Genomic DNA, 26,144 nt, shown 5'->3' with positions numbered 1-26,144 from the left:
GGCATTGCTTTGGAGGCAAGTACCTGAACATGAACTGAGTTTGACATCAGTGAACCCAGTGAGAAAGACTCTTCATCTAGAAGCCCTTTTTTGATGGGTGGAGAGAGCGGGGAGGGTGTTAGAACAAAACCATCAAGATTCCTACTTAATTTGTAAATAGATTTTATACAAAGTTCCACAGTCTTAAACAAACAAACAAAAAACAATAAGCCTGGACAAGCTCTTAGTGTCTCATGCCACTACTAACTACATGCTAAAGAGATTTGCCAGGGTGGAATTACAGCACAGGAGTTTGCTATAAAATCCACTGGGCAGAATTTAATCTCCTTTGTATAATATAAAATCCATAAAAATACTGATCATTATTCTGGATTATGCCCAAACTTTAGTCTTTTTGGAAAGAGGAATGTTAGTTCTTTGTTGAATGTGTGGAGAATAATGGAAAAAAAGTGTTGAACCAACTTACTTGCTCTTAAGTTGGAGGGGGAGCTGAATGTAAAGAAGAAATACATTTTACTGGCTGGTACTGTCCCATCAGCTATATATGTGCTCCAGATGACCACTTTTCCATGAGGATTTCAGAGCAATGTTTGCTAAGATCTGTGATGTTACTAAGATTGCATGGTATAGATTTGGTATTAACTGAGATCTTTATTAAAGTAATTTCATTTAAGAAATTTCACATTCTGTTCATCTTTATGTGACTGGCTGAGTTCAGTGTAAGTAATGCCAATTTGCTTTGAAAAACTATGTCAATTGGTAAAACCGAAGTGCTGCGGTAAGCTAAGAAGGTCTATACTACATGAAACATTTAAAATTTTAGGGCTAAACATTGTAGGTAACCATACAAGTCAATTAGACTAAGTCTTGTAAATTCATCTTAGATATCTAACTTCGGAAAATATATCTAACTAACTTTGGAAAGTATTCATGCTATACATCTTTAGCTTTGGAATTTATTTTAGTAGCATTACGTAGAATACTTTGTGTGACTTTCAAATAACTCCTGCAAACACACCATCCGCTTCTCAAAGGGGTTGATGGTTGCTTTGGTGCAGTTTTCATCTACAGCTGGCACAAGTAGTCATCCACAGTAACCTTCTAGAAACAGAAAATCCTCTTTCCAAAAGGTTGTCTTCACTTCTGTGTGACTTCAGTTGGTGAGTTGAGAGCTTTGTGTATTTTAGTAGAAGCAGACCTCATTTTGCAGCATTTATCTACCCCAATTTACCCATGTAAAAAAACTACAAAAACAACAAAAACCCAAAATTGTTTTTGAAACCTCCTTCTGCTGTGCATGCTGTGACTTCTTGTTATCTCTGGAGCTATTCTTGCATGTACTCAGTTGTAAGTGCAAATTACTGTTAGACAATGTCTTGAGGTGGTATTCAAAATGTTTTAAAGAAATTAGGGCATATATCAAAAGGAGGGCACCTAGTTATGGTTTGCACTGAAAATAGCACACTAAAGGCTGGAATGTTACTTAGGGTGAAACAAAGCCTATATTTCTATATTTTCATTTTGCAGGGTATCAAGGAGACCCTCTAACCCACTCAAATATTGCTCATTCACCATCACTGTAAATATGAATATGGGCCAGGCAATCACTCTGTTTACCAGTGTAATGTTCAACACCTGCACACATCACAGATTTTGTTTGGGTCTGGCAGGCCTTGGGTATACATTGTCTGGAAGCCTCTGATTATCATTGATTTTGCCATGCAGACTCATAGGAAGAAAATATATTTAAACAAGATGGCTCTCTTTAACTGTGTTAGCTAACAACATTTCTCTTTTTCCTATTCAGTCATGGAAATCAATGGGGATTTTACCAGAGCAGTGTTTTATCAAGAATGTTGGGCATATGGATTTCTAAAATATTCTTTTTTGATAAAATATTTGGGTTTGTTTCCTGCTCTTATATTAACTATATGGCTCTGATGTCCTTCTATCAATCTTCTCAAATCTCCTTCTTTTCTCTCTATTTGACTACATTTCCTTTTGTACTGTTTAATTCTGTAGGATTTACTCCTTTCTTATTTGCTTGTTTGTAGCAAATAGTTCCAGTTGTGTTTCTTGGGGGATGGGGAGGATTTTTAGGTGACAATCTGGTCCCCCAGGAACTGAGATCATCATTTCAGTTAAAGCCTGAATTCTCAAGCAGCCCTTGGAATGCAGTCAGATATACATTCCAGGAAACTTTGTCCCACTAGCTGGGTGCAAAAACAGAGCAAGGCTGTTACCTTGACATTTCAGGTCCTTGCACCCTTCTCATCTGGCCAATCTGATTGAGTTTTAATTGGGAAAAAAAAAATTAGCACCTTCTAATTGGTAAAATGCTTTTGCTAAAACTGTTTTCCAGATTCTTGATGTTAAGGTAGTAGAAGAAAAATTAAATTCCAAAATTGCTCTTTGACCTATGCATTAATATATCTCAAGACCCAAAAGCAAATAAAAATTCATGGACAACTATGTCTGAGAAGCAATTATGGCTGCAAGTGTGTACACCAACTGGTAAAAGATAATTCCGAATCAGAAAACTGTGTGTTAAAACAATGCACTTGGAGGGCTTTCTACTACTGTTTTGTAGTGTGATGAAATGTTTTTTTGCTTATTTCCGAGCTAAGTTTCTGGATCCTAACCAAAACTTCCAAAAAGAGGATGAAAAAGAGAGAAAATCTTTTTGGAGTATGCCCTGACCTATAAAAGCACCACTCTGCAGGAGTTACAAATGGCTTTTTGGCTAAGTTCAGCAGCTGAAAGGGCCTCTACTTTTGTCTCCAGCTCTGACAATAGCTGTGGAGAAGAATGTCTTCTTTAAAATTTCTGAGGATCAAGCTGAACCTTCAGCTGCTGGGGTTTCGTCTCTCCTCTTCCATGCACATCCCATCCCCTCCCCCCACCCAAAAAAAAAAAAAAAAAAAAAAAAAAAAAAAAAAAAAAAAAAGGTAAAGTTAAAGAGCCTAATCCTGCTTCTATTGAAATTGATGTAACTTTATCTCTTGTCAGTATATTTTTTTAAGGTAGACTCCTCTTTTGGATTGCAGGAGGTATTTTTAGGTTACTTTTTAGTATACTTCTAGGCTGAAACCAGGTTTCATATTTAACAATACAATATAAAAATAGCTAAGAAAAGGAGACAAGACCATCTCTGTAAAAACTCTTTGGGTTTGGTAATAAGCAGTAGAAAGGTGGTGTTTTCTACATGGTTGAAGACAGTGTAATATCTCTCGGTAGCAAGCTTCTGTATCAGGGCTATGGGCAGCTGTCCCCAGCACTGGGGATCCAGCATCAGCAGGCTCTCCGGAGTCAGGTAAGTAAAACAGTTACTCCAGGAAACAGCTGAGCTGTCAGCAGGTTTTCTTGTGTTTTTTGGTGTGGTTTTTTTTGTGGTTTTTTTTGTGGTGGTGTGGTTTTTTTTTGTTTGTTTGTTTTTTTGTGTGTGTGTGTGTGGTTTTGTTTTGTTTTGTTTTGTTTTGTTTTGTTTTGTTTTGTTTTGTTTTGTTTTGTTTTGTTTTGTTTTGTTTTTTTTAAGGAGTGCCTTGGTGCCTATATTTCTGATATTCCAGTGCTACCCCAGCTGCTCTAGCAGGGAGAGCTGGGCTCAGTCTCACCATCACTCTGACCAGGTTCAAACTCCAAAAATGCCCAAGTTGTTCAGACATTTGCTGTTTTGATCAAAGATCCCTTATTCTTCCTGTTGAAGCTCAGCAAGACAGAAATGCCAATAGCTTTCTATATGGCAGAAATGGACCTGTGCCTCAGTCCTCCCCAAAACAACTATTATCCTGAAGCACAGGACTTCTTGGAGAATGTGGACAATAGGGGAGACCCAAGATCCCCTTCCCTGGCACAAACTCATATACATAGTGACTTGCCCCTCCTTTTGTCCAGCCATGTTTTAGGATAAAGAGGTGCTTGTGAGGGAGCTTCTGCTGGACTGGAGATGTTCTGCAGCAGGGAGGGGACCCATTAGAGCACATTTTGCTTCTCCATCCCTTGGTCCCCATAAAGAGCAGCAGAGGACTGAGGACAGTGGAATATAATAGGAAGGGTTAAAAGCCTCCTTAATTGCAATTATCTTAAATTGCTAAGACAGAAGCCTTGTAATGTAGCTGTAGCTTGCAAAGTGCAAGTTGTTAAGGTAACTTCTAAAGTCAGTAAAGGGAGAGAGGTGCATTGGGAGTGCAGATCTTCCGTCCCAAGGACACCAGGCTTTTTATTTGAAAATACCTGATTTTCTTGGTTGATAAATAGGGATCACCTACATACATAATGCTTTAGATTACCATGTGAGATGTAATGAAATCTGTTTCTGAATTGGTGAAGTATTTAAATTGCAAAAGTTGTGGTGCCACTGAAAAGGCATCACAGTCCTGAAGCAGCTGGGGAAGCAGAAAAATCATTCTGTGCCCAAAATAAGTCTCATGGTTAGCTGATGAAAAAAGAAAATATTATCCTAAAAGATGTGGATTTTCAAAGGACTATATCTCTGAATATATATCTGTAAATTTGTAGAACTGCTAGAAAAATACATTACGCTTTCCTGAGAAATGTAAAATGGGTGACAGATTTTGAGAGAATTATTGCAAGGGAATAATGCCGCTTTTTTCATTATTTGTATTTTTCAAATCAAAAGCACAGATCTTTGGTTCAACAGCTTCTAGGTTTTATTTTGAGGTGGAAAACGACATACAGAGAGACTTATCCCATAGCAACAACCATTTTGAGCAGAGGCTGTGTTTGCTGGGTACAATGCAGTGTCATGTAGAAGTGCTTAAATTACTTCTGAGTGAGTTAGCTCAGGAAGTCAGAGCAACGTAATTGCATTAAGTGCTCTACTCAAGCTAATGTTATTTTCTGCTTGTTCCAGGACAGCTTTGATATGTCTGATGACATTACATTAGGTGTGTCAACTTGCCTGATGCACAGAGTAATGCAAAGTGCCTAAAGAGCTGGAAGACCAAGATAGGTGCCATGAAAGGAAGCAACTTGGTGCTTCTGACACTGTGTTACAAACTTGCTTTCCTACAGCAGGGAAACATCACGTGTGTGTTTGCGGGTGCTGTATGAAATCTATATAATCTATTTCATATAATGTCAAGCATAATGTAAGGCCTTAGAGGAGGATTAAATCAGAAAGAAAAAGAACAAAAGTGGGATCATTTGGCCTCCTAAGGCCCTTAAGGGAATGGAAAACAAGTATAACAATGTGATGATTGTAGCTCCAAGTTGTCTCCTTGGTGTGGCGCTGTTGTGGAGCTCGCTTGTGTACCTACAAATTGTGGGATTTGCCTGTGCACCCCACCAATGGCAGCTTTGGATGTGCCTGGCGCCGCTCCACAATCACAGCTCACCGGGATAAAATGGAGAGCAGTGAATTTCTTTAAGGGTAGAGAGGCCCAAAGGATAATGCAGTCATTTAACTGCCTTGCCTGGCTTGATGTATGAAGTGGATTCTTGAGTAGTTCCCATAACATTTTGCTGGTGGTTTAATCATTACCAAGAGAAAAGCCTAAAGAATGCAGAGGACAGGACACTGCACTTGTGGGTTTTTTTCAGGGGTAGTGTTTTCTTCTGTTTTTAAGAAACGCATGTCTTTGATGAGATATGGCTGCAGGCTACCATTTTACATTTTATGGCTGCAGGCTACCATTTTACGTTTTATGTCAGCTACCTTTTGTCAGTGGCTCATTATTGATGCTGTATTCTGTTTTAATTCACACTGCTCTGCTAATCAATTACAGCATTTATCCATTAATCAGGTGTTCTGACAGGGTCAATAACTGCTTTGCAGTTTTGTGGAGTGTTATGCGGTTATCAAGCAAGTAGCAACAGTCAGTGGATTAGTTTAGCACAGTGTTGTTTTCACAGGCTGGTGGACTTTCAGGGGAGTAAACACCTGGTGAGGCTTCTGGCAATTATCTGGGTTTTTTGGATTCCTTGTCAAAAACCTCATCTGTTTGCAAAATTTGTCCTTGCTGGTGGGTGTGCAAGAGTAAGTGCAGAATGCATGCACTCACACATGTGAGCCTGCATGCACCTCTGTGTGCCTGCCTTCCCCCATCTGTGTGTGTACAAATAGACCTAGGTACCCTGTAGCCTAAATATCCACCTTATAAAATGTGCCAGTTCAGCTCCATGGTTTGTAACAACTATACTGGTGGTAAATCATCACCAACATTAAAGGGTTTTTTTTCATTTTAGCAAGTGGTATAGATAACAGAGGGGGCAACACTTAATTGGACAGTTACAGTTTTGGTAGTTAAGTTACCGTCTATAATGATGGTAACAGGTTTCAATTATCTTTTTTATGACAGATGTACCAACATTTAATTGTTTCTCGTCAAGTGTGGAAAGAAAAGACACTTCTGTAGATTTTTCAATTCTTCTACATGTCACTTAGCTGTCTGCACCATTGTTTGAGCTCCTTTCTCTCATCCTTTTTGCAGCAATGAGTTGTGTCATTCCCTCATGATCAGCACTTTTGTTGTCTTTGTTTTTTGCTGTACCTCAGAAGTCCATCTTTTCTTTCATCTCCTTCCCATTCATGCATGAGGGAACAGTTGTGCTCTGTTGTGGGGATGTTCCGCTGGATTTCAAACAGTAGGGTTTCTTTTTATTCTCTTCTAAGTAGTACAATGGGGCTGAATGTCTGTTGCAGAATGCACACACTAATATGCCAGGTTATTTGGTTTCTAAGAAGTCAATAAAAATGCTACATTTAGGTTTCAGTACTTGGCTTGCTTTTTTTCTGCTGTTTGCCTTTCGGTCTTCAGTTATAAATCTGTTTGTTTGTTTCTGGTTATAAAATATAATCCTTGATATTAAATCCAAACGTGGAATCAACAAACACTTAGGAAAAAATGTTACTGGCGATGGAGTATTTTCACACTAGCAGATTTGGCAGACTCTGTCTTCCCTGATAAGGAAGGGAAAATTGCCGCCAAATCTAATTAATGGGATCTATAACAGGAAAGGAGAGAGAGGGAGTACAGGGAGGGGGGTAGATGCAATCATGAGTTCATCTTGGCAAAACTTTCTTGTTTCTTGGAAGACTTAGCTAGTCTTTGCATTTAAGAAAAGGTAGCCTTAGTAGATTTCATTTTTAAGGACTTTTTTTTTTTGCTTGTGCATGTACTTAGTTTATAAACACTTGTTCAAATCCATTTCAACAGCAAAAGGCTAAAGACATAAAAAGCTAGAGATATCTTCAGACACTTTGTTCTCATACTCAGGAACAATCTTCAAAATCCTTCTTAATGAGGTCATAAAAGAAAAAAAATCGAACAAGTGGTACTTGTGTACCTCTCTAGGATGTGTCATCGGGGTCACTTGCCACTAGGTTATCCTATTTAAAAAGGGATTGGGATAGTTCAATCAAGCATTGCATTAAGAGAGAGACTTTGATTAATTCCTTCTCTTCTCTATTGTGCTATAGATAATTTCAGTAAATTTGTGATACTTTCTTCTTAGTCGGTGTTGAGGCTTAGCGTTCTCAATGCGTCATGCTGAGTATTAGCATTTATTGGGCCTATTTGGCTGAAGTAAAGACGAGTGTAGGCTGCAGACAGCCCTCTAATCTTTGACAAGTGAGGCCATTCTTTCAACATTACCGTTATCTCAGGTCATAGAGAGAAAGTGTTCTCTTACAGGTTTGCTGCAGGAACAAATATGTCATGTAAAGGAAGGGGAAGAAGAAAAAGTAAGTAGGCTGATGATTTATTACAGATTTCTTTTTAGAAAAAATAGACGTGACTTTTACGGAGAAAATTACTGTCTTGAGTAACTTGTTCGTTTTGTGACACGATGGGAGAGAATTAAAGGAAGGCAAAGCTGAGCCTTGTTATCAACTTGTGCCGTGACTAGAGACTTGAAATGCAGCAGAACTGCAACTCAGAACCCAGCTGTGATTGCATGATATCTATACTTCTTGAAACCTAACTTTTTATTTTTTCAAGTGATTTGCTTTGATGGGAAATTTCCTTTTTAATTTAATTCTCCTTAAAAAAAGAAAAGAAAAGAAAAGAAAAACCTCAAAGGGCCTGTTTTTACAATGAAGAAATCATGTTATGTCCTATTTCTCAACTTAATATGCATTTTTTCCATTTAAATATAGGTCTTAAAATTTTGCATGATATGTGTTTTATTCATTGTAAAAAAATTGTCTCTTTATGTTGTTTGGTGTAATCTCCCTTCTCTTCCCTGGCTGATTTGAAAATGTGCGTGATAGTTGCTCCGGAGATTCAAGGCCCTGTTGGGTATACACATATTTAGGCGCTCTTTGAAAAGTGGATTTTTGACCTGATAGACCGTAACGGCTCCCAGGGAGCCACTATGGTCATTGTGTAAATCCTTCTTAGTTTTCGGTTTACTCACTTGATATACCGTAACGGCTCTTAGGGCCGTTATGGTCTTTTGTGGTAATCCAGCTGCTGCACATGCGTGTGAAGCTTTTGTGCCTGAAAATCCTGGGGAAGTTTTGTTGGGAGCGTAGCGGGCACGTCCAGAATTGCTTCCTTTCTGGTGGGATGGGATGAAATGGCTGGAGGAAAAAGTGATGGCTCTTCTTCCTTTCCCTCTGGCAGTTGCCAAAAATGCTGGGGCACCTAAAGGACTAACAGCTTGCCAAAACATGTATACAAAAAAGCCACAAAACCTACTGTCGGATGCACAAAATATCATATGGGAAGACTGATTCGATTCAAAATGTTCACAAGTGTGTAACAGCTGATTTTTATTTATGCAGTTGTTTCATGTATGTCTAAGATGTGTCAGGCTACTGCCCAGTGGGATTTTTGACAACTGAGTTATTGACCCTTGAAAACAGGGAGTTGTAAGTGAAAGGCTGATATAGTCGTAACTATAGCAACACTGTCAGTGTTCCTGTAATTATTAACTTTTTAAAATAAAAAATTAAGAAGCTGTTTCTTTTCTTAAAGAAGCTCTATTACAAACTGATGATGCCACCATAGAGATGTGATATGTTGAAACAATGCATGTCAACTAATTACTAAAATAATAAATAAAGTAGTGCGAAAGTATTGAAAAGAACGACGCACCATATGAATGAGGCCTATTGGTTCAGACTGTTCATACGAAACAGTGATGGCAGACAGGTTTAGCCATCATTTCAGGCTGTGTAAAACTGTTAGAAGGCTTCATTTTCATTACTTGTGCAACTTTTCATGGAGTGCGCCCCTCAGAGAGTCAGTGTTTCTATTGAGGCTGCAGGAAGAGATTCAGAGATTTATTTGGAGTTAATTCTTTTTGTATTTGATTTGACTGCAATATGTGTGCCTGCTCTTAGCATGGAGATTGGCTGCAGCTCCCACAGATGCAGTTTTACATGGGCTGCTTGGCAGAGAGCAGTTCAGGTTGCAATGCCAGTGGATTGTCAGAGCCTGTGCTACACCCTCCTTCTGCTGAGCGTTGCCAGAGGTCGCAGATCTCTATCCTGGCATGACTGTAAGCACATGTGAGACATATCTTCCTTGTACCACTTCCCATGCTTTTGTCCCAACTCTTCCTCAGTGGTGGCTGTCACCTACCTGATGTGCTTCAGGTGGGACACCTTCAAAAAATGATGCTGCTGTTCTGGAGTAACACTTCACCCCCATGGGGACACAGCCGATGACTGCCTGTCTCATCTGAGTGTGGTTTTCCAGGACTATATGAGTGCGTGTTTGGGGGGGAATCAAGAAGGGAGGGAAAGACTGTCATATTTCAGCAAGATCTCCTGAGCTGCAGACCACTTGCAGATCACTGTTATGGTTTTCTAAGACTTGTCAAGTCACTAAAGCTCTTATTATTGGCCTAGGATACATTTACATTCTATAAGCCGCCTTCTCACAAGGATGAGAAATGTAAGTTTCTGTAAAAAACTTTCACACCTTACTATTTAATGTAAGCACAGAAAGAATTTAATATTGCCACAAATGACAGCAAGTCCTCTATTTTCTTATTCCTTATGATTCAAACTATTGATAGTACTATATTTAATAGAGTTCTTTAATTCCTTCTGTTGAACAATCAGTTGCTAAGCTTTTCTTAGCCAGGTTTTAGATAATGGCTTTTGTTTTTGCTTAGCCATCTGTCCCTGTATTAATTGTCCTTTTTCCCTAGCATTCACCCATAATTTTGGCAAACTGGTTCCTGAGGTTGGTCTAAATTCCTTTTGCTTCATTTTCTATTGTTGGACACTGTTACCTTTAGCATTTCACACATTTAATAGATGCAGTTCTGGCTACTGAAAGGAAGTTCAGTCACTTGCACTGCATTGCAGGGAGCTGAAGTTTCTTTATTTTTATGCAACATTAAGTGCTGGCAAAACAGTCTAGAGGCCTAAATTAAAATGATCGGCTGTGTGCAGGAAATCACTGTGCAGGCCAAGTAAAAACATTTTTCTGTTGTCTTTATGAAGGGAGGTGACAGGTCACACTTAGAAGGTTTCAGAAGAGCTTCTTTGGGGATGAACATCGAAGTTCCTATTTAATTTCCATTCTATTTGCTGAACCACTGTGTTCTGTGTGTTTTACACATCTTCTTCCCCAGTCTTTCACTGGAAGCTCCTTGAACCAGAGCCTTATTCAGAGTAGTGGTTAGTCAAGTGATATTACACAAGTGCTCAGCATCTTCATTTTATGCTCTGCTTAGTGGCTGAATCAAATCACTGTTTCCTTTTTGCTTCCTCCTCTTCCTCCCCCGTGCTCCCATCCTTGACTCCTCTTTCCGCTGCTTTGTCCCTCAAAGACTTATGCTACTCTACCCGTTTTCCTTAAGTGATACAGTTGGCTGTCCTGAGTTTATACAACTCTGTCTCTGATACTGCATCAAGAGACCCCTCAGTCCCTGCTTCGCTGATTCTTCCCTCACCAAAATCTCCACTGACCTTGTCCTCTTCCTTTTTCTTCCCTTTTTTTTCTTTAACTTACATCTTCACCTTGCTATTTTAATCTTGCCTTTGACCTTTTTTTCTTCAGACTTTTTTAGTGGATGTCTAGTATGTCTCTTTTTTTACATCCCTGGTTGATGGTGTGGTTTCTTTTCCATGGTCTCACCTCCTTTCCTTGTTCATCTCTCCCACAGTCCTTCCTTGTCTTCTGTGGTGGCTCAGCTGGGGACATATCCTGGCAGAGTCTTCCTTGCCACTTGTACAAAACCAAAACCCATTCCTCCTTATGGTGTCTGGGGGTCACCTCACCAAGACTCTATGCATTTGTCACCCCTCTCCTGGTCAATTGGGCCATCCTGCCTTGCTCTGTGATGGCTGTTCAGGATTGCCTCTCTTGCTTTGACTCACCTCTAGAGCTGCTTGTTGCATGTTGTCAGCTTCAGTTTTTCGTGTCTGTGGTGGCTAGCTCCTGGGCTTTCCTCACTTCATTAGTTGGCCAGACCTGGCTTCTTGAAGCTTACAACTACCTTTTCATTCTCTTCCTCCTGTAGAGGGTTTTTAGGCTTCTTCCTTACTGGCCCTTAAACATGAACACAGTCTTACAAAGTTCTCCATTTTCCTGGTTTTCAAAGCCACCCTAATATTCCTTGTGGTAGGTTAAACATTGGTTTGTTGATAGCTGTTTCCAAGCAATGGAAAAGGTGTAGAGAGTAACAAAAGTATTTTGAATCAAGATGTGAATGTCTGTTAAAATTACAGGGTAATAAATATACTGCAGTCAGCTGAAATCTTATTTGTCTCTCCAGCCTCTTGTATCTTCACTTCTCCATAATTCAATCTGTCCTGGTCTAGAATCTGTCTTCTGTTTTTTTTCATAACAGGAACATTTTTGCAGAGGTTAGAAAATAATGAAACAGAATATTTGAACCATATGCAACTTAACTATTGGTTATTTATTTTTCAAATTAATATAAGCCACAGAGGCATGAATAAATGTACTTACTAATAGTTACAATATCCTTTTTGTGGATTGAAATCTAACAACATCTTCAAAATGCTCAAGTTAGCATGAATGACTGCTGTCATGGTGGGAAAACAATTTACATTATATCTGCTTAGGACAGGAAGAGAGTCTGTTTTTCTAAGGTCTCAGCTGCAGCTTTCACAGCTCAGACTGGGCCCTTAGGAGAGGGAAGGAGAACATAATTTAGATTGGGAAAGACACTTTAGATACTCATGGCAAGAGTATGCCCCACCTTATCCTGGTGTTTCTCAAAAGGAAAAAAGGAAAGAATTATTATCTATTCTCCCTACCCCCCACTTTTGTGGCTCAGTTTAATGCCTCTGGGTACTGCTGTAGATGCCTGTTTTAGCCATTAGTCTTTCTTCCCCCCTATTAACATATACTGGTAGAGAATTGGTGAAACAGCCCCTAAATTCCCTTCTTCACCACCAAAGTAGTATGAGCAGGATCAAGGAAAAGAGGATGGGTGCTAAATTTGCAATTTTTAGTTTACTGACCTTACTGAGGAGATGGATTTGGAGTTCACTTTTTTGTGGCTAAAAATATTGAGCTCCAAGAGATGAAGTGGAAAGGAGGAGTGTCACTTGTGGCAAAAAACACATGGCTTGTTCATTCTGGCAGGGATTTGTCAAAGACAGCAGTGATGTGAGAGACAGCACTGCTTTGGCTCACTGTGACATGGCTTCAGTCCGTAGCAACTGTAAATACGTGGGGTCACACCTGAACTTGCAAGATATACAGGATGCCCACAATATATGGATGCAAAGTGTGTGATGCCAATACTTCAAGCTTTACAAAAGCAAGGCAGGCCATTGATAAATAATGGGGGAACAGCTTTTACTCTAGTATATATGGGGTCCTGAGAAAACTTTGTATTCCACTGGAGAATTCCCTCTCTAATACCTTTGCTGGATATGCATGAACAGGTAGTTTATTCCAGCAAAGTATGAGGAATGTTTGAGACTAAAAGTTGGGAAAAAACAGTTTTATTATTCCTTGGATTTATGGGAGTCAATGATTTTTGCCGCTTTGCACTGATCAGTGCTGCTATTGTACTATGCCATGTTGGGTCTTCTTATACATGTGTACATATATACACATTTATATGTGTACATTTATATGTGCACAAATACATAAATAGATTGTGTATGTGGATGGATAGATGCAAGCACATAAAGATAAAAACATAAGCACGTACACATATAAATATTCACCCTCGACTATTGTGGCTGCAGGCCAAAAGAAACCCTTACCTTTAAGGGTGGGCCTCATTTAATGTCTGCTTGGAGTCTCTCATTCCATTCTTGCTTGCACACTGAACTAGTGAGGTCATTGTTTTGCATGTTCTCCTTTAAACACAAATGACACAAAAAAGGAGGAAAGCTTTGACTGCTGGATGTGTTCTGGAGAAGAGAGTAGATATGTCACAATTTTTTTTTTTCACCACATCTGATGTTAATCTCTGTCAACAAGTTTTGCCATTACTGAGACACCAGCTCAACTAAAGTGTTATTCAGGAAGAAGATAAAAATTGAAACATACATGACATCTTCCTATCAGCAAGGAAACAGATGATGGCAAACAAAGCACCAAGTGAGACTAAAACTGGTTCAAACCATCCAAATTCCTTATATATAATATCAACTTTGGGAGGTACTGTTTCTTAATATTCTTACAGATTACTGGCATGCATTGCAGAATTAAATGTATCTCAAGGCCTTTGCGCTAAAGTATATCTAAAATGTTACCCAAAGAAAAAAGTTGACTGATTCAGAAATGGAATAATTTTTCTCTTTATCCAGGACAGAACAAAGGACATATGTCATCTAACTGTCTTATTTCCTTAAGTGTAAACCTGTATTCATGACACAGGTTATTAAAGAAGACTTAAAGGAGAGCCAAGCCATGCCTTTATGCATTTTCACAGGGATTTTTTTCCTCACAAGGTTATATATCAATGAGTTGAGAGAGTCTGTCTGCCATTCAGTTTTTACACAGATGTGGAATGCTATAACACTTAAAGAAACACAGCTGCTCATTTAAATGTCATAAAAGCTGTTATGTGGAAGTAGACTTAATCCTATTTCTCCTAATAGATTTTATTTTTATGTAATCCAAGACTTTTGCTTATCTATAATGTACCATCATTATGAGCTAAAAGCCATTATCTTTACATGTGCAGATTGCAAGGGAGGCAGTGGATTTTTCTTCTTCAGTTATTTTTAAATAAATATTGAACAGCCTGTGTCAAGAATTTAGAAGGGGAAAACCCTCACTCTTAAACTAAGGCAGTTGGAAGAATTTCTTCTTCATGGGTCTCCCAAGCAAGCTGTGTGCTTGGTGACCTCTTCTTCTGTCTCTTTCTTTCCTTCCCTATCTGCCAATTTCTCTTCTCTCTAATGTCCAACTCTTTCCTCCCCTCTAGACAGCCATTAAGGATGGGGCTGTTTTTTAAATTTTAGTTTTAAGGGAGGGGTACCAATGATGACGATGTGCGTTGCAATGCAATGAGATAGGGAATCCACATTTGACGGAACCAGACATTTGGGAGAAAAGGGGCATCCCTGTGAAACAAGGCCATTGGTGAGGGGAGCAGCTTTCATTCTTCAGCTTTGCCTAGGTGTCAGTGGGCCTTCTCATGTGTTCACTGGCCACAGTAAATATATGTTATAGGAACCATAACCACACAAGTAATCTCACCTGGGAAATACAGATAAGAAACTTCCACAGAGCATGTAATAAAAGAGGAGTGCTTGCACTTGCACTTGCACAGCCCCATCAGGTGCCCCCAAAAAGAGCTGCTACCTGATAATTACACTTTTTTTTTTTTTTTTTACTGAAAATAAAATAATTGTGATTTGCAGAGAAGTTGATTTTCATCAGAAGTTGACATTCAATTGACTTTTTAAAATGTCCATGTTGATGGTGAACTGACCATAACATGGAATGGGACTTTCTAAGTGGGGGATCTGAAACAGGGACCTGAGAGCCATGGTTCTAGGACAGGTTTCTGAGTTTCCTGGAGTGTGGCAAAACTAATCTGAAGACTTCTGTGAAAATGTTTAGAGAATTAAATTGCAACAGTAGTTTAGGAATAGGGTTAAAAAAAAGAATAGCTATAGCAATCTTCTGATTTAGTGTTAAAATGTATTCCTTGGCCAATGTTTATCATCCATCACACATTCATATTAACTGCCTGGTAGGTTCAGCACCTTTATGGTCTCTAAGCTTGCCTACACAGCAAAGCCTGCTAGGACAGGCTGTAATGATATGACCAATGTGTTCCTTGAAATTGGTTCTCTGCTGTGGACACCCTGAGGTGGGGTTCATCTTCCCCAGGCATGCTCACCTCCTCAAGGGACATCAGGAACTGCCTGAGTCAGGAGGAGGATTATGGCTGAATCCACCCTTGAAAGGTGCACTCAGGGCTTTGACCACACCCCCCAAATATGCACCCCTGGGGGTGGCAGGACCTGACCCACCAGCTCAGTAGAGTGGGGGGTTTTGTCCCTTTCAGGGTAGCAAATGCTGATCACTCACTATGGGGAACTCTGTGGATAGAGGTGCTGAGCTTGAAGAGACTGGTGGGTGCTAAATTTGCAATTTTTAGTTTACTGACCTTACAAAGGATATGATTTGGAGGGCCATTGCTGAGTTATGGTTTGGCATGCCTGTTCCCATATAATAAAATTGTCCTTCAGCTGCTTATGTGAAAGATCAAAATGAGCTGACAACTGTCACCTATTTATCATTGATGTCACTGTATTTATTATTTCCTTTAATCCTAGATTCCTGAAGTCTCACCTTTAACTTATTTTTTATTTTTCAAGAAAATTTTTATTTCTGAGAAAGCTTGAAAATACAATGTGAGGGACACAGAATCAGAAAATAATGTTTCAATATGCATTTTAAAAAATATTGCAATTTTTAATGCATCACGTTGTTCACGATTTTTTAAATTCTTGGCAATGTTAGCAAATAAAAAATAAACAGCTTTTTTTTCAAGAGATGTATGGAATAAGGGGTAGATGCAGAACAAATACTGAAGAAAATGTAGATCTTTCATTGTCCTCTGTACAATAACAGTAATAATGTTAAATTTTGTAATGTACTGGAAAAGGCAGGGGAAAAAAAGAAAGTTTCATTATTGGATAATAAAGCACTTAAATAAAGTGTTTATTTACTGGAGATCATTAAAGTTTTCTCTTTATAATGTTTTTTAATCCACCCACTGCCACTAGTTTGGTATGTTTTAACATTGGCTAATAGAACAGAGATATAATTAAAGGCAATGAAAATACAGAAGTCAGAATTTTTGGGAATTCCTTGCTATATTTTGAAATTAATAAAATAAGAGCTGTTTTTCAATTGATGTGATTTTCAAAGGAAATAGGGCTGGGCTTATTATTGTTACTACCACAATCATCATAGAAAGATTCCAACGTTTTGCTAACATTGAGTAGTGCTAACAGCACAGAAGATTCATTTTATATTATATAATGTTTTCATGGCTAATAAGATTTGCATATGACATTTTTGCATGATTATAAGTGCTGGAATGTCATTGCAGTAGGCATTAACTCCTGCGATTGAAGTTAAGGGAGTTTTGTTTTTTTTTTTTTTTTTTTAATAGCTAATCAAGAGTTTAACTGCCTCTGGGGCATTTTAAGAAAATGTTATACTGTACTTAACAAACATTATATTACAAATAAGAATGATATTCCTGTAATTAAAACAGTCTGGATATTGCTTAATGAATGCTTCTCTTATCTTAATGTGTAGGCAGTAAGGATTCATGTAGTTGCCTTTATTAACTTGTGGAGTTAGTTAAAAAGCTGGTTAAAACAGTAAGTCCATATCAGGTCAATATAAAATGCTTATGTAGGGATTTCATTGCTCTTATAAATCCACTAGTTAAAAAATAAACACAGATGCTTGTTTGTGCCATCCTGAACCATATTGCAGGGTAGTATTTCTGCCTGTAGACATTTCCAAAGTTAAGTGTTGCCTGGAGCACTGCAGGATTTGTAAGTGTTCTTCTTTATTGTCCGCTTAGGAAATATTTTAAAATTTCCACCAGACTTGTATTCAAAACCAGAGAGCGGTTGGTTTTCAATTAGTGTTGCCGCAATTGCTGTTGAACTAATAGCATCGTGTATTCGTTCCTTTTTTCTGTCATGTTGCATCAGTTTTGATGTAATTACAACATTTTCTCTTTTTTGATGTAATTGCAGTGCATTGTAGTTTTATACTTCTGTTCTTCAGTGCTTTAATATTTACTAATTGCTTGCTAAATTGTTCTTCACTGCTTAGTTATTTGGCACAGGTTCTGAATGAGTCCAGTTTAATACAAAATAATTCTTTGACTTAATAATTCCTCTGCATAATATAATAATTCTACAGAATAATTCTTGGTTAAACATAAATCGCATTTTTACTTTTAATCTTATTCTGAAAATATCATACAGGTTTGGTTTTTTTCCCCAGCTGAAATTGAGTAGCTTTATATTGTTTAAAAGATATTCACCACTTGGATAGCATCTGTATACATCAAAGTCTCAATTTTGTACAAGTCTCTATACAAAAACCTGAAAAAAGCAGGTTGACCCATGTATAGCCTAAGAACACATGGAAGTCGAACAGTTTCATAATTCAAAATTAATGTCCATTCTGAAGGCACTTAAGAACATGTTTAACTGTAAGTGTTTGACTAGTCCTTTTGATTTCTTTGGGCTAGGCACATGCTTAAGTGGATTTACAGGACCAATTTCAAGATGCAGAGAAGACTGCAATGTTGTTTGCTTTTTCTACATGGTAAAAATGTCTGTGCTTTATTTATTATTATATTTTACCTATGTTTCTAAGTACAGGAATAATCAAAATGTTTGTGGCTTGACTAAGTGTAGACTGGCGTAAATTGCAAATTGAGATAAAATATGGTCTACCAGTGAAAAATTCTTAGAAGTGTGAAGGTACTTTCAGTTTGTAAAATATCCCCACCACAGCCAAAACTAGGAAAACAACAGTTTGCAATAAAAAAATCAGAAATTCTGAAAGACCCAAAGTGGATGACAAATTATTTCTTTCTTCTGACTTCTACATCACTAGTATATTGACAGTTCATTCATTTCCTTCTGCTAAATATTGTCATTCACAACTTTAGTGTAATTTTATTTTAACTCAGATATAAATCAAAAATGATTTCAAGGATTTTACTGTTCTCTGTTTCTCTCATGCCATGCAGACATAGATATCTAACCTGCACAGGCTCTGGTGAACATAGTGACTCTCTGTTATGGATGACAAGATCATTTTAACAGGCAGGAATGGCACTTTATTGATTCTGACTTTATCAAGTGCCTGTTTCTTATTTTGTATATAACTCATTAGCAGCCTGCTCCTAAACTGCTCAGGAGCCTTTGGATGAGTTTGGGACTCAGACTTTAATCACAGTAATTAGCGTGGAATTTTTGAATCCTGGTCTCGATCTTGACCTTGTAGCATTTAGCCAATGCGCACACAGCTGGACCGGTGGCTGGGGCTGCAAGAGCTCAGTGGTGGAGATGCTCCCAGTGTCCTGGTGTGGGAACCGACGCCGAGGGAATAGAGGAGAGTGGGGAAGAAAAGAGGGGAAAAGCATGTTCAGTAAGAAAAGAAATTCTGCTCAAACATAGTTACCAATTTTTCTGTATGTACACCGAGATGGGTACACCTGTAAATTCAGTGTGTGAAAAGGCTGGGGCAGAATTCAGAGCAAGAGAAGAAAGTACCTGATGGTAAGATGGAGGGGAGAACTGGAAGAGCCAAGAGTGATTTTGCAGTGACATAAAGAATCTCTTCAAAGTTCAGCTTTTCCGCAGAGGCCACCAGGGTGGGTCTGAATGTATAAAAGGCAACCGTTGCAGATGTGTGGGTTTTATATGGTCACTTCCTAAGACAGATTTTGGCATGGGATGTTCCAGGGCAGCTTGTTGGTTATATATGCCTAATCCTCCCCCTGAATTAGAAGATTCTTAGCCTCTAAAGCATTTCCTTTGTGCCACACAGCTCTGATAACACTTGGTGCATATTTGTCTGTACACAAAACCCAAAAATACATCCAAAACAGTATCTTCTTACTTCTCACTTCTCAATGCACACCTTAAAAAAGGCGTATTTTTTTCTAAATCTCTCGATATTGGTATTGGATCTTCATTTTTATTGTGGGATGTTTTTGGTATTTAGAACATGCTGCAAATTTCTGTTGCAGCTGCTAGTGGCAATTCTCTTAAAAAAATGTAATGCAAGAGTTTCCCTTAAGAAAACATACAGCTAAACAAAATTTTGCAAAATCTCTTTAGTGCTGTAGATTTTAAAAATGCAACTTAGAAACTGAATTAGTTAAATAAATTAAAGCACTTAAAATTTTCTTAAAACCTGTCCATACTTGGTGTTTATTTCTATATCTTTATATTTAGGAAGACAGAGAAATTAATTGTTATCTTAACTACATGTTCTTTAGGTGCAACTGGCAAAGTGAATGTGTTACAGACAGAGAGAGTGCTTTTCTGTTGCCCTACAGTGCTGTGGGTCTGATTAAGCAGCAGAAAGCTTCCCAAGAAGCCAGATACTTTGTCAATAGTAAAAGCAAAGCGAGGTACAACTCAGCTCGAGAATACTTTATGGGCATGATGAGTTATTCAGAGTTATCCACACCGTAAGGAAGGGAGCAAAGCCTCAACTGTATGTCACATATGCTAAAGCTCCCCAAGACAGGACACCAATTAACCTTGGATGATAGCAAACACACACACACACAGAGTCTGCCCGAGACGAGCAGCCTGTTGCCATTAGTAGGAAGCAACAGCCCTTGTCACCCTGAGCCATTATTTAAATCTCTTTTAAAATTCGCTTCTTAAGTCAAAGAACCATAGCACTCTCCTCTTCCTCACAAACACACTATTTTTGCTGCCCTAAAAACAGGAGACGTTAGTAATGTGAGAAGCCAGTGGTCCTTTTATTTTTATCTTAGCTGTCTAATTTGGCCATTTTGAATTGAGAAGAAAAAAGTGCCTGATCTTCAGTCAAAGCAATTTAAGGCATGATGGAGCTCTGAGTGAACCAAAACAACAGGGTCAAATGTAGTTGAAAGAACATGATGGGGTAAATAAAAGGTCTTTTTTTTTTTTTACATTTAGTGCTGGTAGGAGGAGAAAGTTTGGTTAACTATTTAACCTATGATAGCCTTTTATCATTTTATGGCTTAGGGGTCCGTGATTTTAAGCCTTTGCCAGTAAGTTCCTCGTTTTGTATTCAGTCTTTTCTCTGGTGCCCAGTTATATGACTTACAATGATTTATTGGAGATAGGAAAAAATACAAATAGCAGATAGAGACACATATTTTCCCTAAAATTGCTTTAGATTTGGTGCTCAGTTTTCATTTCCACTCACACTTCCACACTTCTCTGCGTCATGATTTTTTTTTTTTTTTTTAATCAGTGGGGCTCTCCTTCCCCATTTGGTTCAGCTCTCTGTTTTTTGGCTATAATGCAATGTGTCCTGATCAGTTGGAGTGAGTGCTTGTGAAAGGTCACTTGGAAGCCCCCTTTTCGTTTCTTCCTGCTACAGTTTTTCCAGCAGGCAAGCGCTCTCAGGAGCAACCCCCTCCAATCTGTCCCTTTTGATATCCAAAGCTGGTTGTTACGGGGGTTAAATTTCTTAATTCGCTGAGTTTTTGTGAGCACTTCTTCAGCTCACCGCTCTCTCCAGTCCCTGCAGCTGGGTGCCGACCGCCTGTCTCCCTTAGGATGCTATGGAACTGTTAGGGTTTATTCTTTCACCTTCACACTTTTGGGGGACCAATTTTATGTTTTCCATTAGCTTCAGGGGAATTAATCTTCACATTACATCTGTGTGAGATAGTGTCAGCCTTATGGTGGGAAGTTTGAAATCAGATAAAGCCTCTCCTGGTAAAGAAAACTGCTTGTCAAGAGATCTCAAACCATGAGAGCTGGTGGCTTCTGCCTGCCCTGGCAAGGGCTTAGGTTTAGGGGGTTTCTTAATTAGTTTTTTGAGGGTCAGGGAAATGACCGTACTGAGTCTGGAACAAAGAAAGAAATCAAAAGTGTTTGGTATGTTGATAACCCCCCAGTTTTAATTTCAGCATAATTGGATCAGGGTTAGCAGCAGTTCTTATGTAAAGTTCCTTCCCTTACATTTTATTCAAAAGTAAATATCATAACTCTTCACTTTTAACCTAAGTATTTTCTTTTTCATCTTTTCTTTTTTTTTTTTTTTTTTTTTTTTTTTTTTTTTTTTTTTTCCTCCTAAAGAAGAGCTGTTTGCTTTACCCAGATTTATTTCCACTAGGAGAGCACTAAGATTTTGGGGACCTGTATTCCTATATTCTGATGGTAAAGCTTGTGACATGAGCTTTTGTTTTCCGTTCAAGGAAATGTTAGCATTTTTTCACATGTTAACTTTTTAACAATTACAAGGAATTTCTTTTCCTTGAAAACTGCTGTCCTTTTCTTTTTCCTCCCCTTTTCTCTCTTCTTGATATTTTTATTTCCCTTTTATATGGAGACTTGTAGATTTTGTCACTTCAAACGTTAGCTGTTCCTCCTCTTTTCTTTTGCTTTACAATACACACTAGGAGATTTTTTTTTTTTTTTTTTTGCATATTCCTTCCCTTTCTCTGTGAGATATTGTAGTTCACCAAATTTAAAACACTACAGTATTTAGAATCCCCGCAGTGCCATTTTAAGTATTTGGACCTGGAAAATGCCCCAAGTAATAACTACCTGAATTGCTTTTAATTACACAATATAGCTGCATCATTTTACTTCAGATTCTTTTTGATTGATGCTGTAAGGCAATTGTAACCATGGATGATGGGATTAAGTGCCTCTTGAAGTGACTTTAGCTTCTTGTGGGAACAAAGGGAAAGAAGAGAACACTTAGTCCCTTTTTGAGTGAACAGCCTTTTTTCACTTGCTATATAAAGAAATACAATTAACAAACATTATCCCCAGAGGTGAATTGAAATGTACATGCGGACAATAACCGCTCTTGACTGCAATTAGACATATATGATCCGAGGTATTTTGGCCATTCATTAGTGCTAATTGTTTGAGAAACAAGCCCAGAGAACAAATGATTAAAATGTTAGTGCCATAACCAGGATTATTAGCATGTGTGATAAAATGCATGTGCCGCAGCTGTACCAATAAAACTCTCCAGCGAGTCGCTTTGATTCGACAAATACTCAGCGCGGCTGCGAGCCCTTCGTATTTGCACAGGGCCTGCTGATGTTTATAACAAACAACTTGTATCTTCTTTTCTTAATTAGAAAGAATTACTATGCAAATTGCAGGGCTTTGTAATTCCATAGAAGTTTCCTTTGTTTTTGGCAGATTATTTGTGTGCAGTGGTGTGCTACTCCCGGGTAAATTCAACACAGGAAAGCCATGATGTTTTCTCCGGAGTAGGTTTTTTTATCATGTATTGCAAAAATAATTTGTAAGAGGTTTTCCTGCTCTAGCCGGGTCTTGTTCAGGGGGTGTTGTGGGTCTTGGATCACTTCTGTCCTTCTTTCACAGCTCCGCAGATATCGTGGTATGCAGTTACATGCACAGAGGTCAAAAATACATGTTGTGGAAATTATTCAGATTTTTTAATAGTTTTAATGAAATGTCTAAAAATGTTCTTTGCAAACACTTTGCCAACACTATGCCAAAGATTGTAAAAGGAAAGATTTGGCCTACTGAACAATGAATATTTTTCTGTGTGTTTGGCAGATCTTCCAGGGCTGATTTGATTTAGCAAATAAACAGAGAACAGAGACACAGGTTAGAGTGCTGGAAATGACTTGTGCGAGTACTTTACTTCGTGAGCTGTATGTTGTTGGCTCCGATGTGACTGCACAGGTGTGTGCAGTTAAGTCTGTGTTTGAGTATGAGCAATGCTGGAATGTGAAAATGCAGTTTACAGCAGGGAAATCTGCATAATTTGGGGTAATTTCACTGTTCGTAGTCACACTCTGTGGCTGCTGTTGCAAACTGCAGTGTCTCTTAGTAGTCAAATAGGTTTTCTTTTCTCCTTTCTGAGGATGAACTATTCACTCTTGGGTGAAATGGTTCTCGGAGGACCATGAGTAACTTTAACTTGCCAGCTACTTTTACATATTTGATGAAGACTTTAGTAGAGTGTTATGTTTGCTGAAGAAATTTAGCTTTATTTCCAAAACCCAAGAGCACTCAGCATGCTGCCAGATGCTATGAATGAAAATATGCTGCTGTAAAACAATTTAATGAGCATTACCCAATAGCTTAGTCCTTGTTTTAACTTACAGTGCTTAAAGGAAGAAACATTGTCTTAGCAAATTCACTTGGCTTTTGTCCATGTGTTTAGTTTAAAACATAGTCAAGCTTAGTTTGAATCATTAAAATACTTGGAGCCAGGAAACATATGTAAGATTTTCCTCCTCTTTATGGCACAGGGTTAACAGTATAATCGAGACTGCAGTGCTGTGTGGGTTTTTTGTCCTAAAAAAGCAACTGCTGGGGATTTCTTTATTCTATCAAAATAACAGAAGTCAAGATAATCAGGAGAGTGTTTTCTACTAAAGTAGCTAACTGCTCATATACGGAGCACCCCAAGCCTTGCCACTGTTTAAAATAAGTCTATAGACAAATGGATCTATTAATTAATCCATGTCTTCCTCTGCTTTTTTATTGCAGAACATAAAATATGACTTTGCAAGGAAAATGCACAGTGATGATTAAAGAATATATGTCAAAGAGTATATGTCAGAGAATTAGCATGTGATACCATTTACTGCAGTCACACCTAAAAATACTTGTTGAAAACTCTTATTTTATATTAGTATTTCTAGAGGTGTTAGTTTTGAAAGGAGAAGGATTCTGTGTTGGTCCACTTACACCAGCTCCTGCTGTATATATTTTTTTCCTGGCCATACCTTTTGAAAAAATTATTTATTCTTCAACTTGCTAATATATCCTACCAACAGTATATTTTTATAATAATTTGTGACCTGAGAAACCCGTTGTTTGAGCCCATGTGGCTAAAAGTTCTTTAGGTGAAGTGTAGAAACCAATAGTCACCAGGCAGTAGCATTTCCAGCATTAAGCCTATTAAATGATGACGTTTTAATGGATTAAGTGTATCACTTCTTTGGAGTCAGGTGGTCTGCTGAGGAGGCTGTACTGCTCCTTCGTCTAAATACAAGTTCATAGACGTGGATGGTGACACCTGACTAAATCTGGTCTGCAGGTAATGGTGCTTTCAGCTACACAACATTGTGTGTGGTATGCAGAGCAGGGCTGCCTTCATGGGGCTTGCAGCAGTGAGAGGAAAATGGCTGGTCAAACAGAGCTTGGTTTGATGACAGCCCAGAAGAAATCCTGGGAAACATGTGTGACAGAAGATACATCTCATCTCAGCATGCTCTGAGATTATGGTGTTAGCCACGTCTATCAGGTTTCTGGTGGGTTGGAGGGTTGGTGAGAGGCAGTCATTAAAGGTGCTTCAGGGGCTGCTTGGCTCTAGGCTGGAGTTAACTATTAATGGACTGAGCTCTTTGACTCCTTTGTGCCCTTGGGAACCACAAGGCTGAAGCCATCAGAGAAAAAGAATAGAAACTAATCACTTTTGTTCTCTCATATATGTTTAGGGAAGGATTGCAGACTTCTTTACTGACCTCTGTGCCACACTGAAAAAAGATCCTCCTCTTTCCATTTGAGATAAACCACTCTTCCACCTAGTCCTTGTTCTCCCAAAGTGTACTACTGCAAGAAAATGAGATTAAGTGGATTTGTCTAGCAGCCACTTGAGTTGTTACAAGTTCTGTTACCATCCCCACTTCAGCCTGAAGCAGGAAACATGAAGTAGTTTGTGAGAGAGAGCCAAAGAAAGTACTTTGGGGGCTCAGTAAATTTCAGTTGCGTGTCTCCAGGTGTAGATAGGACCTCCACCACCTGAGTCTTGAAGCTGTTGCTGTTATTAACGAGGGTAACACTGGCATTTTTAATAAAATAATTTCTATTTAACTGTCAAGGTGTCCCATTTCTTAAACTGAATTAAGGATTACCAGAAGAGCCTGGCAGTGGTTTTTGTAGCTCTTAAAGAGGATCCACACAGAATAGGCAGAAATGCAGCAGATCGGATGACAGAATAATTTTCCTTTTCAATTTAGTTTACTGAGGTAAAATGTGCCAAGAGCTTTCTTCATATTTTTAACCCAAGTTTTACATTCAGCTTTTAGGGTGCACACTCTAGGGAAAGAGAGGGTTCTTCAGCAGATTCAGCTTAGAAAGGCAAGTATTACAGCAGTCTGTCGGTGACATACTGCATTGGCTCTGATTTAGATTGTCTGAACTCATTTCCAAGCATTTGAGAGCGTTAGTCATGTTTGCTTTGAAAATCCACATGTGTGTGTAGCCATGTGTTGTTCAAGTCTGGCAACTTGCGAAGCATTATTTAAGAAGGGCATAGGAAAATGCATGGGTCCCTGACATGAGGCAATAATGGCATGTTCAGCATGGTGCTAGGAAAGCTTTGCATTATTCAAAGTGCTGAATAATATACATGATAATGCATAGTGGTGTTATATGGTAGGATTATTTCATGGTATAAGTGCCTTGTGCCTAGTATGAAGGTAAATTGTCTTATTTTGGCCTCATCTTTGATGTAGCAGAATAGGCCTGAGGGCTACAGCATGCAGTGGGGAGGAACAGGAGAAGGCAAGGTTTGGTGGGTTTCTTTTGTTTTGTTTTGGTTTGGTTTTTTGGCGGGGGGGGGGGGGTTTTGTGGGTTTTTTTGGGTTTGTTTGTTTGTTTGTTTGTTGTTTGTTTTTTTTTGGTTTTTTTTGTTGTTTTTTTTTTTTTTTTTTGGAAGGCCAAGAAACACAGTGGCACCCTCTATAATTTATTTCTCTGTGCTTGTAATTGTGGAGCAAAGCAAGCTCCCCATGGCACCCAAGAGCAGCCTCCTCTGGCAGTCCCACAGCCTCCAAGTGCACTAACCCAGCTCCTGCCTGGGTTAGCTGGGTCCTCACCAGGAATGTCTGAACGTGGTGGAGACCACCCCAGATCTCACACCTATGGGCCACAGGGATGTTATCCTCTCAAGCCATGTGGCACCAAAGGCTCACACCTGCACTGAAGTGTGGTGCACAAAGCATTTACAAATTTTAAAGGACACCACAGCCAAAAACCTGCTGCTGAT

General features: G+C 38.7%; 1 protein-coding gene across 2 annotated transcripts in view; it reads left to right on the top strand.

The window, feature by feature from the left end:
• The window catches only part of CLYBL (citramalyl-CoA lyase), a 166,041-nt gene that overhangs the window by 61,216 nt on the left and 78,681 nt on the right, over nt 1-26,144 (top strand). The gene's annotated exons all lie outside the window — the stretch shown is intronic.

The sequence above is a fragment of the Zosterops lateralis genome (genome assembly GCF_965231275.1).
Source record: "Zosterops lateralis genome assembly, chromosome: 2".
Lineage (NCBI taxonomy): Eukaryota > Metazoa > Chordata > Aves > Passeriformes > Zosteropidae > Zosterops > Zosterops lateralis.
Note: the sequence above shows the minus strand (reverse complement) of the source record. Positions and strands in the feature narration are given on the sequence as shown.